The sequence below is a fragment of the Mastomys coucha genome, unplaced genomic scaffold (genome assembly GCF_008632895.1).
Source record: "Mastomys coucha isolate ucsf_1 unplaced genomic scaffold, UCSF_Mcou_1 pScaffold1, whole genome shotgun sequence".
In the NCBI taxonomy this organism is placed as follows: domain Eukaryota; kingdom Metazoa; phylum Chordata; class Mammalia; order Rodentia; family Muridae; genus Mastomys; species Mastomys coucha.
In genome coordinates, this window is record NW_022196891.1 from 52,480,049 (window position 1) to 52,495,017 (window position 14,969).

At 39.7% G+C, this 14,969-nt stretch overlaps 1 protein-coding gene across 1 annotated transcript in view; it reads right to left on the reverse strand.

Moving 5' to 3' along the window:
• Xpr1 (xenotropic and polytropic retrovirus receptor 1) overlaps positions 1–14,969 on the reverse strand; it is a 150,160-nt gene that overhangs the window by 77,624 nt on the left and 57,567 nt on the right. The window lies entirely within an intron of this gene.

Below are 14,969 nucleotides of genomic sequence, written 5' to 3' on the forward strand. Positions count from 1 at the left end.
AATCCACCTGCCTCTGCCTCCCAAGTGCTGGGATTAAAGGCGTGCGCCACCACCGCCCGGCTAGATTTGTGTTTTATGTTGTGCCAGTATTCACTTGTTTTTATTTTAGCTGTACAGAGAAGGCGGTGTGGTCTGATGGTCCACAGTGTTGGTCAAAAGCATCCCAGTAACATAAAGACGCAAACAAGTCACCTGTACAGTGGGTAAATGACAGCTGACACCTTCAGGTCAGAGGGTGACTCCCAGAAATGCCACCCAGTCACTTTGTGTGTCGATATGGCTTGTCAAATCTTTCTGTCTTCTGGGATCATAAATATCTATATCATAAATCTATATATTTTTAAAACATCAAGTGGGCCAATGATATATGTCTTTCTGTAGGCTAGATAGATCTACTTTGTGAGTTTTGTTGTAGACCCTACAAACTGTTAAATCTACTGAAAATGCAGAATAAAGAGCCTCAGGGACTCCAAGGCCTTTTTTTTTTTCCATGTAAGATTTGACTAGACTTCACAGATGTTAATCAAAATATAAAAACTTTCCATTTTTGGACCTAGAGTACCTTAGATGTATAGAAAAAGAATAGGCTCCTTTCCATCCCCAAACTCCTAGAATGTTAGTGCAATCCCAGAAACCTTTAAATATTCAACCTGTATAAAAATAAATGAAATGTCATTTCCCTAAGAAACATGATCCACAACACATACACACAAGCACATACACACACCCTCGGCACTAGACATACTTTAAAGAGAGATAAAAGGGCCTAACAGTTTTAAAGGGTTGTCATATCTGACCAGTGAGGTGGCTCAGTGGGCAGAGGTGCTGGCCACCAAGGCTGATAGTTCCTGTGTTATAAGTAGTGGAGAGAGAACAAACTCTTCCAAGCTGTCTACAGATGGCAAGTATGTCCCCCCTAAATAAGTAAGTATAATAAAAGAACTTTCTAAAAGGTTATCAAATCTATTCATCTAATTTAAGTCTAAGCATACAATGTGGAACATTGTATTGACTCTTCAAAAATACACGGATGACTACTTTATGCTCTCAGATAAACGCAGCAATTAAGGTTTAACAAAGGCTAGCTGCTCAAGGCCACGGAGAATCATTTTCTTTTCAAAGCATAAAGCAGGCCCGAGCTTTTTAAGGAAGCTGACCCTGAGTTAAGAAAATTCCATGGTAACAGATGCTGTGCTTTGAATAGCATCTTGCTACAGCTAATTGAAAATAAGAGCAATAAATTATTTTCCTACATTTTTCATTTTAATTTTACTACCTATTGTTAAAAAAGAAAACCCCAAAGCAGAGAAGGGCTTGGTTATACTTCCTGCACTTCTCTACAAACATTAAGATAAAGTAGCAAAGTCCAGCAAGGTAATTTAAATATAACTTCTATTCTTAAGAATAATCTTAAACGGCCGGACAGTGGTGGTGCACGCCTTTAATCCCAGCACTTGGGAGGCAGAGGCAGGTGGATTTCTGAGTTCAAGGCCACCCTGGTCTACAGAGTGAGTTCCAGAACAGTCAGGGCTACACATAGAAACCCTGTCTCAAAAACAACCAAAGAATAATCTTAAATGCATTAAAGTTTATATAGAAGTTACATATTCAGGAATATCAACTGTGTAAAATATTGCCAAGGACTTAGAAACAAAAATATCCATCTATGCATTAATTGTGAACATTCTACTTTTTTACTTCAACAGCTATTTCATCTAAAATACCAGCAGTCTGTTATCTCTATCCACATACAACTTAACGGCCATGAATCGTAACAGAATACAGTAAGGTTTCAGCAACTCAGGGAACTAAGAGCTGAAAGTAATGAGGAGACACCGTAAGGAACAACAGCAAAGGCAGCTGTGCAGAAGAAATCCATGCCTGCCGCTGCTGCTGTTCTCTCAGATTTCAAAGACCTGATACATGGAGGAACTGGAGGCAAAGGACAGGTAGAAGGTCAGGAAAAGACAGAAAGAACAGAGACCTAAACAGACTTGCACATAAAAGAATGGATTATACAGAACTCTCTCATAAACACTACACAAAATATGGAAACCATAAATAAATGATTAACACGTCTACAAAATGAAGTATCTCACTTTAAAAATGCCATAAGTGCAGTCAAAAAAGTGGGAGAGGGAATTTTATATTTGCGGCATTTGATAAAAGATTTATATTCAAAATTTACACTCAGAGTGGGGAAATGGTTTGGCAAATAATAACACTTGAGTTCAGATCCCCAAAACCTATACAAAATTTATTCTAGAAAATAAGTCAATGTTAAAATTATTTTTAATTTCTTAATAAAATGGGCCAATTAAAGCAATTCATAGAAAAATGACAAGCGGCCACAAAAGAAAAAAAAAAAATTGAAAGGCAGCTCAACATCAAAATTCCAAATAAATTCAAGATCTAAAATATAAAATGAAATTTCATTGTCAAATTGGGAGTGATTTTAAAATAGTAATATCGCTTTGGCAATGATAAGGGTAAATCAACACTCTCGCTCCCTGTCGATAGCTATGTGAATCTGTAGTCTCTATAGGAAGATAGTTTGGCAGTAGTTATCAAAATGTTCAGTATGCTCAATCCTACTCATAGAAAAAAACACTCTAAAAGAATCTGCACAAAATAATGTTATCTCTACAGATTTCATTCACCATTATTTTTTAATAATGAAAGAGAAGACAAATGGGTCCAGTAGCTACACTATAGCAGTAATTTTTAAGTATACATGACTTTTTTGTGACATCTCCAAGGGGTCAGTTGTATCAGATAAGGCTGAGTATCTCCTTTGCAGCCAACAACCATCAGAAACTCATTAAAGAGGACCATGAACACAAGCTTTGTGCTATCTATGAAAACCAAATGGCCACAAAAGTAACTGCTGATGCTCTGGCTGAAGACTGGACAATTTATTTTGTGATGATTTATTAACATTCAAAGTCAACAGCTGATGCAGGAGTGGCTCAAAGGATAAAGCCACACAAGCCTGAGAATTGATGCTTGGATCCCTGAGCCCAGGTAAAAGCTGGGAGAGTATGGCTACTGCTTTTGCTCATAGCACCTGGAAACAGAAAAATAAGATCTCTGGGGCAGGCTGGCTACCGAGACAAGCTGGAACTGGCGAGTACAACTTATAGGAGTTGGTTCTTTCCTTGTATCATATGAGTTTCAAGACCCCAACTCAGGCCACCACTGGTTGGTAGTGGCATCATTTTATCTGCCAAGCCTTCTAGCCCCTACCTGCTGTGGGTTTTTTTTTAGGTATTATTCTCAATGGTGGACGATCTGCTTTCTAGAACTTTTTGGTGGTCATTACTGACTTAACGGGTTACTATACTCTAATGGGTAGAGGCCATGAATACTGCCAAAATATCCTTCGATGTCTAGGACAGCAATTCTCCCCTGACAGTATCCCTTGCAAACAGTACCTCCAAATGTATGAGGCTGTTAGAAAACTCTGCTTTTCTAACTAGTGAGGGACTCAGGCTATTGTCCAGTGTTACACTAGCAATGTAGTCCTGAGGGAGTCTCCAGACTCTAGAGTACACTCCTAGAGGCACTGACTTTACTGTCACCATGACTACCTACTTCTGCATTTTCACTGCAGTCTACATGCAATGACTTCTTAGTTTATTCTTATCAGAAAGCTTTGAAAAATTTAAATGTGATGATCAAAAATAGGAAGAATATTTAGTGTTACTGGTTTCATTCTTTTAAGAAAACTAGTTGGAGTTTTTAAGAGTGTGAAATTTATAACTAGGAATAACTAACTTGAAATTCTATTTTTTTCCCAGAAACTACATTTCATCCACAGATGGAAGGATAAATTATAAAAAGCATATTGCAAATAAGATTCCAAAGATAAAAATGTTACTCTAAAATCATTGGTGTAGTAGAAATGGGAATAGATTGGGAGTTATTCATTCAACAATACTAAGTTCCTCCTACACACTAAGCAATGTGCCAGGTATGATGAGCAAATACATTAATTCTGCTCTCAGAGAGTACAGCCTACTTAGGAAAAAGACGCCAATTAACGTAACATGGATTCTGAAGAAAAGGCAAAAGAGAAAAACAAACTAAAAAAGCTCCAGTAGGGAGACCATATCAAGTCTAAAAGGACTGGGAGAAGAGATGTGGAGGTCTCTAAAGTGTCATCAGAGATGAACTCTGCAGGGTATTTAGTCATTCACTGGAACAGCAGAGGGTCTAAGCAGCAGGAGCAGCATCTAACAAGATGCTGAAGGAGGAAATGGATAAAGTAAAGCTGAGGGACTGAGTTTGCGAGGGGACCAGGGAACATGATGCCTGTTGAAGCTAGGCCTGACCAGGCAGGGCCTCAGGAAGACTGGCTTTCTTTCTGTGAAGAATGATTACCACATCTGGGTAATTATGAGCAGATACATTTTCTAAATGAGAGCTAGGGAAGACCCATGAGGCACAGCACAGAAAATATCACAAGGGAGACCATGACAGCCTGAACTATAGTGAGGATGAGAAGTAGAGCAGTTCACAAGCAGGCCTGTAGTGCTGGGCCTATAGGGCTAGGGCTGTAGGGCTGGCTCTGTAGGACTGAGACTGTGTGGTCAATGAACCTCTTATCTGTTCCTTCTCTCAATGCAGCCACACTAAAGAAATCCTCTCTTTGCTTCAAATTAAGAACTGTTTTACAGGTAAAATTGGCATTTTTCACAACAGGTTTTGTTGCCCTTTGCCTAAGAGTTTGATGATTCTCTACATTCTCTCTTTAAAAGGATGGACATTTGAATAGGTAATCTCAAAAATTCTTTATCTTCAAATCTTTTATTCCATAATTTAAATTGCTAATTTGTGCAAATGGATCTGAATTCTGCCTGGCTTCTGTGGCCCTAAACAGGAATCTTTGAGCTGCGTCTGTCTTTGAGATTTTATCACATAAAGTTTTAACCAAATGTGGTTTTAAATATTCTTGGCAGAACACAGACCAAAAAGTCTTTGAAATCATACTAGTGATGTGTAACAAATGAAATTAATCTCATCTGTAGTAGCTTTAGTACAATCTAAAATATTAATTATGCTAATAAATATGTGCCTAATATCTGCTAGACAAACAACTCTCCATGTGAAATATTAACCAATACATCCAAACAGGGCACCACTCAACAGTAAAATGGGCTGGTGAGCCTAGTGATCTTCACAACATTTGCTCTTGTAACCCCTAAAAGATTTCTGATATCATATATTTCTAAGTTAAAACAATGGATTTTTAACACATTTAAGTAGTTAGAGACAATGTAATTTCTATTGGATTATGATTAAAATGACACTGTGATAAAAGATATAATGGAATTTAAATGCACAGTAATTTCATCACTACGACCAAAATTCACTGGTACTTTCAAATGCATAAATAAAGGGACTAAGGACACAAGGCAGCAGTAGAGTGCTTGCCAAGCAAGCCTAAGGCCTTGGGTTCAATACTCAGTGTGGTCTCCCTCCCTGGTTCCAGTAAGAGGAAAGTATGCTGCTCAGCCCTAAAGTGAAAGAGCGCAGTGGCAGGCCCGGGACTGTGTCTGCCCACCTGTGGTGTGAAACGCTGCCTGCCAGAGATCAAAGACTGACAATCAGCTCAGTTCTGCCAGAACTCACACTTAAAGTTTCTGCTGTAAACAGACTGCTAGTCTCCCTTCGTCCTGTCTCATGTTTATGTTAAAAGTCTGATGGTTGTGATTTCGTTTTTTGCCTTACTATATAAACTCTCTGCACCCTAAGTAAAGTACACCTTGATACAGTTACTTGGTGTCCTGTCCCTCTTTGATCCCCCCAACCCCCCCACCCCCACCCCCACCCCCCAATCCCCCTTATTGTTCACAGGTTCGTCTCCGGTCCAGGACAATCCACTATGTGTAGGGTCCGCTGGCGGAAAACTACAACTCAGTACTGCATAAGAACCAAAAGCTCTTGTCAAACACATGAAAACAAAATCTTTTAGAACTGAAATTCATATATGTTTTCTTCTTGAACTTATATTTCAATTCTATTTAGATTACAAATTTTATGTTCATATATTTTTATGTTTAGTCATTTACTGAACATACCACCATATTTCCTGAGCATTAAATATTCATATGAATTAAAATTTAAATACTAAAACTTTTCTACTATGTTTTAAATATTAAAATTTCTCTTGCACTGAGCTAACATAATTATTAGAATGTACTATATCAAAACAACATTAATATTTACAAATATTAAACATAAAATGGCATCATTGAGGATTTGAACATAAATCTCATATTAAAATGGATGGAGTTCCTTTTCTAAATTCATAAATCCTTGGATAAGTGTTATATGGTTATTAAAGAGATACTATATTACTTGCAAGAATAATGGATGTTATATTGCCAGAACATTATAAATAGTGTGGGAGATCATCTCTCCCATTTTGGAAATCATATCCATGTGAGGAGAAGCTTTGTACACACAAATGATTAGTATATACAAGCAAATAATTGCAACAAGCATTCCCTCCTCCCCCCAAAAAAATGTTGGCTATGTGCTAGGCACTAACCTGCCAATTAGGGACATGGTGACTGAGAAAACAAACTAAGTTCCTGTACTCTGAGAGAAAACAGATACTGAGTAAGTAATCAGAAGAGCTGTTTAGTAATGAAAGGAAAGTGCAGGACAAGAGAACGCGTGCCCAAAGGCACTAGCCCACAATGAAGAGGTCAGGCAAGCCATACAGAGGGCAGACTCTGCAGTTGTGCTATGAAGGAAAGACTGAAGGATGTGGGTAGGAAGAACTAAGAGAAATGAGACCAGGTTAGACTAAGAATATGATCTGAAGCAATTTTAGTCAAGTTATTATGACTAGTAAAAGGTAAAGAGATTGAGCCTCACAGTACAGACTATCTAACTACTAGGGCCTTGCCCACCAAAAATTCAATTGTTGAAGCTCCAACCCCCAATATATTATTCAGAAGCAGGGCCTTTACAATTAATTGGGTTTGGGTAAGATCAAGAGGGTAGAAATACTAGAAAAAGAGAAAAAAACAAGATTACTTTCTGCTGGCACAAACTAAAGACATGTCATGTGACAACATAACCAAGAAGAAAGACTTACTTCACTAGAACCCAGTCATTTCTGATATCCTGAGATCTTGGACTTCCAGCCCCCAAAACTATGACAAATAAATGTATATTATTTAAGCTAGTGAATCTGTGATAATGTGTTCCAGCTACCATCGAACTAAATGTGTAACTAAGAAAGAACAAGGAGAATTTTCAGGAGCCAAAAACATGGAGAAAAAAACAACAAACCTGCAAGTGCACTGAGCACTGAAACAAAGGACCACACAGCAGAGGTGCTGGAGACATGCTGACTTGTGAAATATCAGAACTACCCAAGGTAAACAGTGTTTACTGGGGCAGAGCTCCACCTCACTGTAGATAATATGAACCGCTTTCTCTGATGGCCAGACGGCCCGCGCTTCAGGAACCACACTGCTAGGGCCACTGTGCAGCTGTTCGTTCTTGCTTGCTGCTTGCATTCATTTGCTCCTTCTATTCTACCTGATAACTACCCTTCAGTAAACTCTCATTTTACTTTGTCATTCAACTTGTTCTCAGTAAAAAAAAGCACACCTTACTGCCACACCTGAATATAAGAAAGCCTTGAAGCCATGGAGAAGAATTGATGTCTACCTCCAGGTTAAGTCTCTGTTACCAAGTGAATCAGTTTGTGTGTTGAGAAGTCCAAACTAAGAGCTTAATGTCTACAGTTAGGCAACCTATGCAAAGACACAAGGCTTACATATAATAAATAAATAAATCTTTAAAAAACACTGAGAGCAGAGCCCTAAAAAAAAAAGAAAGGGAGAAAAAGAAAAAAAAAAAAAAAACTTGCCATCTATCCCTAGCTAATTCATCCTCCAATGTCAGCTAAAACATATATACCTTAAAGCAACTGACTCTCTGACTCTCTGACTCTCACACATCATATGAAATTCTCCTATTAAAACTCTGGTTCTGGAGCTGGAGAGATGACTCAGCTCACTGACTGCTCTTCCAAAGGCCCTGAGTTCAAATCCCAGCAACCACATGGTGGCTCACAACCATCTGTAATGGGATCTGATGCCCTCTTCTGGGATGTCTGAAGATAGCTACAGTGTACTTAAATACAGAGTGTTCATCTTTTAAAAAAACAAAAAACAAAACTCTGGTTCTAAGCCAGGCATATTTTAATCCCAGGGCAGGAAGCAGAGGCAAGTGGATCTCTGAATTCAAGGCCAGCCTGGTCAACAGGGAGTTCTAGGACAACCAGGGCTACATTTAAAACAACAACAAAAACCTAGTCTGAAAAAATTACAAGGCAACAAAATCCACTACATCATTCCTTCTTTACAGAAGGATGCATTTAAAAGTCACAGCTGAAACTAGAGAGGTAATATGCTCAGTGAGTGAAGGTGCCTGACGTGCAGATTAACAACCGGAGTTTCATCCCTGAAACCCACATAAAGATAGAAGGAGAAAGCCAAACCAAGTCCACAAAATTGTCCTCTGCCCACGTGTCATGGCATGCACTTACTTACACAGTAATTTTAAACTCTGTCCTTAAGCGTACGTGTGGTGTGCCATGCCTGGGAAACTAGCCCAGGAGATGGAGGCAGAGGTTTACAAGTTTGAACTGATCCTGGTATCCACAGTGAGTTCTAAGTGGACCTGAGATATAGTGAGACTCTTATCTCAAAAAGGAAGAAAAGTCACCATTAGGTTTTAGGCTCTACAAAGACAAAGCAAGTGTCTGTGTTGCCCATTTCTAGATCCTTGGTGTCTCCTGTCACATGAGCATTTGCAACTGGATGTTATATAAGGGGATGTGAAAATAAAACCATGTGACCACATCAATCCAGGAAATAAAGCATTTCATGTAAAGGATGGGATTAAAACTGGACTTTAGAGTCCTTTGCAGTATTTTTATTATAATAAAGATTTTAATATTTCAAATACTTAGAATTCAATTGGGGTATATAATAAAACTATTCTGAACAAAATCTATCATTCATTCTTACTTACAGATCTGTTTTTTTCCTGGGCATGGGGGTGCACACCTTTAGTCCCAGCATTTGTGAGGCAGAGACAGGTGGATCTCTGTAAGTTCAAGGCCAACCTGGTCTACAAATTGAGTTCCAGGACAGCCAGGGCTACACAGAAAACCCTGTGTCAAAAAAAAAAAAAAAAAAAAAAAAGTCTGTTTTTAAAATTGTTATGCTGCAGAGTTATTAAAAGCATAAATGAAGGAAATGAAGAATTCAAGTTAAGAGAATGCTTCAATAATCAGATGTTATCATTAGATCTAGCTATAAAATATTAAATGTAGTGATTATCCACAAATCAGTCATTCACTAAATATTAAGGTTTTGGTCAGTGATGGACCACATATACCACAGTAGACCCTTAAGATTATAATGAAGCTGAGAAACATTCAGGGACAATGAAGTCAACATAACATCCAGGCACACTGTATCATTTATGTTGGTGGTAGAGTTCTGTAAACAAACTGCCTATATTACATGTAAAGGTACAGAACATAATATATAGTCACTGCTGATAACATGTTACTGGTTTATGCATTTATTGCATCATACCTTTTATCATTATTTGAGTGCACTCCTACTTATAAAAGTTTACTGTAAAACTTTCCCCCAGTGTTGTTTATATCTCTGTGAGCACACGCTGAGTGCACGTGTGCGCATTTATCAAAGAATAATCTCAGGTGTTGGTCCTTGCCTTTGTCTTCTACCTGTTTTGAGACAGGATCTCCTGTTGTTCCGCCCACTCTGTCTCTGACTGCTATCTCACCTGCCACAGGAACACTGGAATTATAGGAATACTGACTGCATCAATTCCACATAAGTTCTGGGGATACAAATTCAGGTCCCACACTTGCATGGCAGTGCTTTACTCACTGAATCATCAGGTTTTTTCATTTGTCAAGAGACTACATCAAGTAACTGACTATATCATCTTTGTTTATGTAAGTACTCATAATAATCTGCACAATGAGATCACCTGATGACACATTTCTCAGAAGTATTTCTGCTATTATTAAAAGATACATGCATGACTAGACAGGGTGTGGTGGTGCATGCCTTTAATTCCAGTCCTGGGAGGCAGAGGCAGGTGAGACTCTATAAATTGGAGTGAGACCTCGTTTAAAAGAAAGAGAGAGAGAGAGAGAGAGAGAGAGAGAGAGAGAGAGAGAGAGAGAGAGAAAGAGAAAGAGATGGAGCCAGGCAGTGGTGGCGCACACCTTTAATCCCAGCACTTGGGAGGCAGAGGCAGGCGAGTTCGGGGACAGCCTGGTCTACAGAGTGAGTTCCAGAACAGCCAGGGCTACACAGAGAGACCCTGTCTCCAAAAAACAAAAACAAACAAAAAAAAAAGAGGCAGAGAGGCAGAGAGGAAGAAAGGCAGAAAGGCAGAGGCAGAGAGGCAGAGAGGCAGAGAGGCAGAGGCAGAGGCAGAGAGAGGTAGGCGGGAACTCTACTTGTCTTGCAGAGGACCTTTGTTCAATTCCCAGAATACACCTACCAGGTCACAACCATCTAGTTCTAGGGTATGCAAGTGGTGCATATAAGTAAATGCAGGCAAAACACTCACACATAAAATAAAAATAAATTAAAAGAATTAAGATAAGATCTCACTATGTAGCCTTGGCTAGCCTGGACCTCACTATGTAGACCAGGTTTGCCTCATACAAGTACTAAACAAATCCTTTAAAAAGTATACTTGAAATAAAACTCTGAACAATACTTAATTAAAGACTCAAAGGGTTTTTACTACCACTTATATTCCACTGATTTACTAAACTCAAAAGTACTCTAGTTAAAAAAAAAAAAAAAAAACAAGTAAGAGGATCAAGCTCAGTCTTGCCTTCCCAACTGAATTAACAGATGTGCCTGGCTTTGTTTGGAATACATGCTACTTGGTAGAATTGTTTAGCTAATATTTTCTTTTTTTTGAAATCTGGTGTTAATTGGAAATCAATTTTTCTTAAGTCTAAACAAGTTAAATGTCTAGAGAGAACCATAATGTAATACTCAAATCTGTTTAAAACAATTTTTGAAACATTATTTAATCAGTTTTCAAATAAACTTGAACTATTAAATACAGAACAGACACAGTCTGTCTGACAATATGTACTTCTGAACTGAAGTGTGTATCTGCATTCTAACAGGCATTACTGAGAGGAGTCACAACATTCCATGAGTAGCCAAGGAAACTAGCTCATTCTATTTGAATCAGGGTCACTTTCTGGTCACAAAAATAACATCTTTATTGCTAAGATGATAGACCCTAGGCTGCATTTCACTATTTTGACCACTCACAGCATATTTGAACATACTCCTGCATATTAATTTCCACAATACCAAACTCACTGTAGGTGCTTCCTACTGAAGCCTACCACCTAATATGATTTCAGAATCCTAATATCCAGTCCAGCACTTACTGATCCCCAGACTAGCCAATCATACTGATCCCTGGCCACTGTATCTCACCTGCACCTCAAGCTTAAAAAAAAAAAAGGTAAATTTCTGATTAATATAACTAAACAGTGTTGTAGCATTTGTATCATACTAGATCCCATTCATTCACCATATTTTCTGAGTTTTCAGAGTTGTCCTACATTCAAGTGCATGTTCTTTTTTTTATTAGATATTTTCTTTATTTACATATCATATGATATCTCCTTTTCCAGTTTCCCCTCCGAAAAACAGAAATAAAATAAAATAAACAAAAACAAAACAACAACAAAAAACCCTGTTCTCTCCCCCTGCTCACCAACCCACCCTCTCCCACTTCCTGGCCCTGGCATTCCCCTACAATGGGGCATAGAACCTTCACAGGACCAAGGGCTTCTCCTCCCATTGATAACCAACTTGGCCATCCTCTGCTACATATGCTGCTGAAGCCATTAGTCCCACCATGTATACTCTTTGGTTGAGTGGTTTAGTCCCTGGGAGCTCTGAGGGTACTAGTTAGTTCATATTGTTGTTCAACCTAAGGAGCTGCAAACCCTTCAGCTCCTTGGGTCCTTTCTCTAGCTCCTTCGATGGGGACCCTGTGCTCAGTCCAATGGATGGCTGTGAGCCATTACTTCTGTATTAGTCAGGTACTGTCAGAGCCTCTCAGGAGACAGCTATATCAGGCTCCTGTCAGCCAGCACGTGCTGCCATCCACAATAGTGCCTGGGTTTAAAGATTGTATATGGTAAGGATTCCCAGGTGGGGCAGTCTCTGGATTGTCCTTCCTTCAGTCTCTGCTCCATAGTTTGTCTCTGCAACTCCTTCCATGGGTATTTTGTTCCCCCTTTTAAGAAGGAATGAAGTATCCACACTTTGGTCTTCCTTCTTGAGCTATTAAAAACAATGAATTTATACAATTCTTAGGGAAATGGATGGATCTGGAGAATATCATCCCGAGTGAGGTAACCCAATCACAAAAGAACACACATGGTATGCACTCTCTGGTAAGTGGGTATTAGCCCAGAAGATCGGAATACACAAAGTACAATCCACAAACCGCATGTTCTTAATGTCTGTCTTCCAACACACCAATACCTATAATGTAAAAAATATCTTTTTTTTAAAAAAAGGACTGGTGAACACTAATGATCACAGAGAATATGTACAAAGAGATTGTCAATCATGTAATGCAAGACTAAAAAAAAGAGTCACAGACCATAAGAAGTTTAACAAGAAGGGAGGCCCTAGTGACGATGTTTCAATCCCACTTAGAAGGGAGAACAAAATAATCACAGGAGACAGAGGAAGGGACCGAGTTGGGTGGGAGGGGGAGGAAAAAAGGGGGACAGGATCAGGTATTGGAGGTACAGGATCAGGTATGGAGAGAAACAGGAGAGACACCCAGAAGGCCAAGAGAATGAATGAAAATATTGAGCTTCTGGGGTGGGGGTAGGAGGAAAACTCTAGAAAGTCCCAGAGACCTGGCATGTAAGAGGCTCACAGGATTCAGTGGGAGTGACCTTAGCCAAAATGCTTAACAGTGGATTGATGGAACCTAAAGAGACCACCTCCAGTAGATAGACAGGGCCCCCACTGAAGAGATGGGGATCACCAACCCACCTTCAAATTTTTTGACCCAGAATTGTTCCTGTCTAAAAGAAATACAGGGACAAAAATGGAGCAGGGACTGAAGGAAAGGCTGTCCAGTGACCGCCTAATTTGTGTTCCATCTCATGTGAAGTCACCAATCCCTGACACTATTCTATGTCGTGCTTGCCGACAAGAGTCTGGCATGGCTGTCCTCTGAGAGGCCCTACCAGCAGCTGACAGAGACAGATGAAGATACAGCCAACCACTGGATTGAAGACCCCTATGGAAGAGTTAGGGGAAGGATTGAAGGAGCCACCTTTAGGGGATGGCAACCCCAAAGGAAGACCAACAGAGTCAACTAACCCAGACCCCTGGGAGCTCTCAGAGACTGAGCTACCAACCAACCAAAAAGCAACACAGGCTGGTCCAAGCTCTCCCTCCACCCCCCTACCCCACCCAGCACAGATGTAGCAGAGGACTGACTGCCTTGTCTAGCCTCAGTGGGAGAGGATTTGCCTAAAACTGTAGAGACTTTATGCCCCAGGGAAGGGGGATGCTGGGGGGGGGGGGGGCACAGGAAGCGAGAATGGGATAAAGAACTCTAGGAGGGACCAGGAAGATAGAGCAACATTTGGAATGTAAATAAATAAAGTAGTTAATTTTAAAAGAGATTACAAAAGGTCTCAAAACATAAGCTGTTTGTTTGTTTGTTTGTTTTTTGAAACAGGGTTTCTCTGTGTAGCCCTGGCTGTCCTGAAACTCACTCTGTAGACCAGGCTGGCCTCAAACTCAGAAATCCGCCTGCCTCTGCCTCCCAAGTGCTGGGATTAAAGGAGTGCGCCACCACCGGCTGGCCCATAAGCTGTTTCTTAGTAAATGTGTTACAAAAAGAAACTTAATGGAGAATTTACTACTTCAGATGGCTCTGACTATCCAATGGAGAGAGATGAAGACAAGAAGGCAGAGAAAAGGAGACACATTTTATAGTATGTTACCTAATCTCCTAACTAAATGGAAACAGACTCTAAGCTCTGAAAACTAACAAGGAAAAGGAAGGAAATGAAAGTTTCAGAAAGACTCTCACTAGGGAAGACAGACTAGAAGAGTTTTGTTTCCTCTATCTCATGCCCTTTATGGCAAAGTGGTCCTAGTATAATAACTAAGAATTGATAAGAATCAATTCTAAATTGCCTCATTAATATATAATTTTAAATAAAAAATTGATATACAGGTTTCAAAGTTCTATTTATATATTAACTAGCATAGTATTAGTTTTAATACAATACAGTTAATTTAGGATTTTGATGACTATAGACTCTTGAGAATGACAACCTCCCATTCACCAAAAAGAAGAAGAGGAGGGGGAGGAAAAGGAGGAGGAGGAGAAAGAGGATGAAGGAGAAGGAGAGAAGGAGGAGGAAGAGGAGGAAGAGGAGGAGGAGAAAGAGGAGAAAGAGGAGGAGGAGAAAGAGGAGGAGAAAGAGGAGGAGGAGGAAGAAGAGAAAGAGGAGGAGGAAGAAGAGGAGGAGGAGGAGGAGAAAGAGGAGAAAGAGGAGGAGAAAGAGGAGGAGGAGGAAGAAGAGAAAGAGGAGGAGGAAGAAGAGGAGGAGGAGGAAGAGGAAGAGGAGGAGGAGGAGGAGGAGGAGGAGGAAGAGAAGAAGAAGAAGAAGAAGAAGAAGAAGAAGAAGAAGAAGAAGAAGAAGAAGAAGAAGAAGAAGAAGAAGAAGAAGAAGAAGAAGAAGAAGAAGAAGAAGAAGAAGAAACAATTTAGACAAGCAGACAGGAAGCTAGTGAGTCTTTAAAAATTGTGATAAGGGAGGTTGGAGAGATGGCTCAGAGCACTGACTGGTCTTCCAGAGGTGT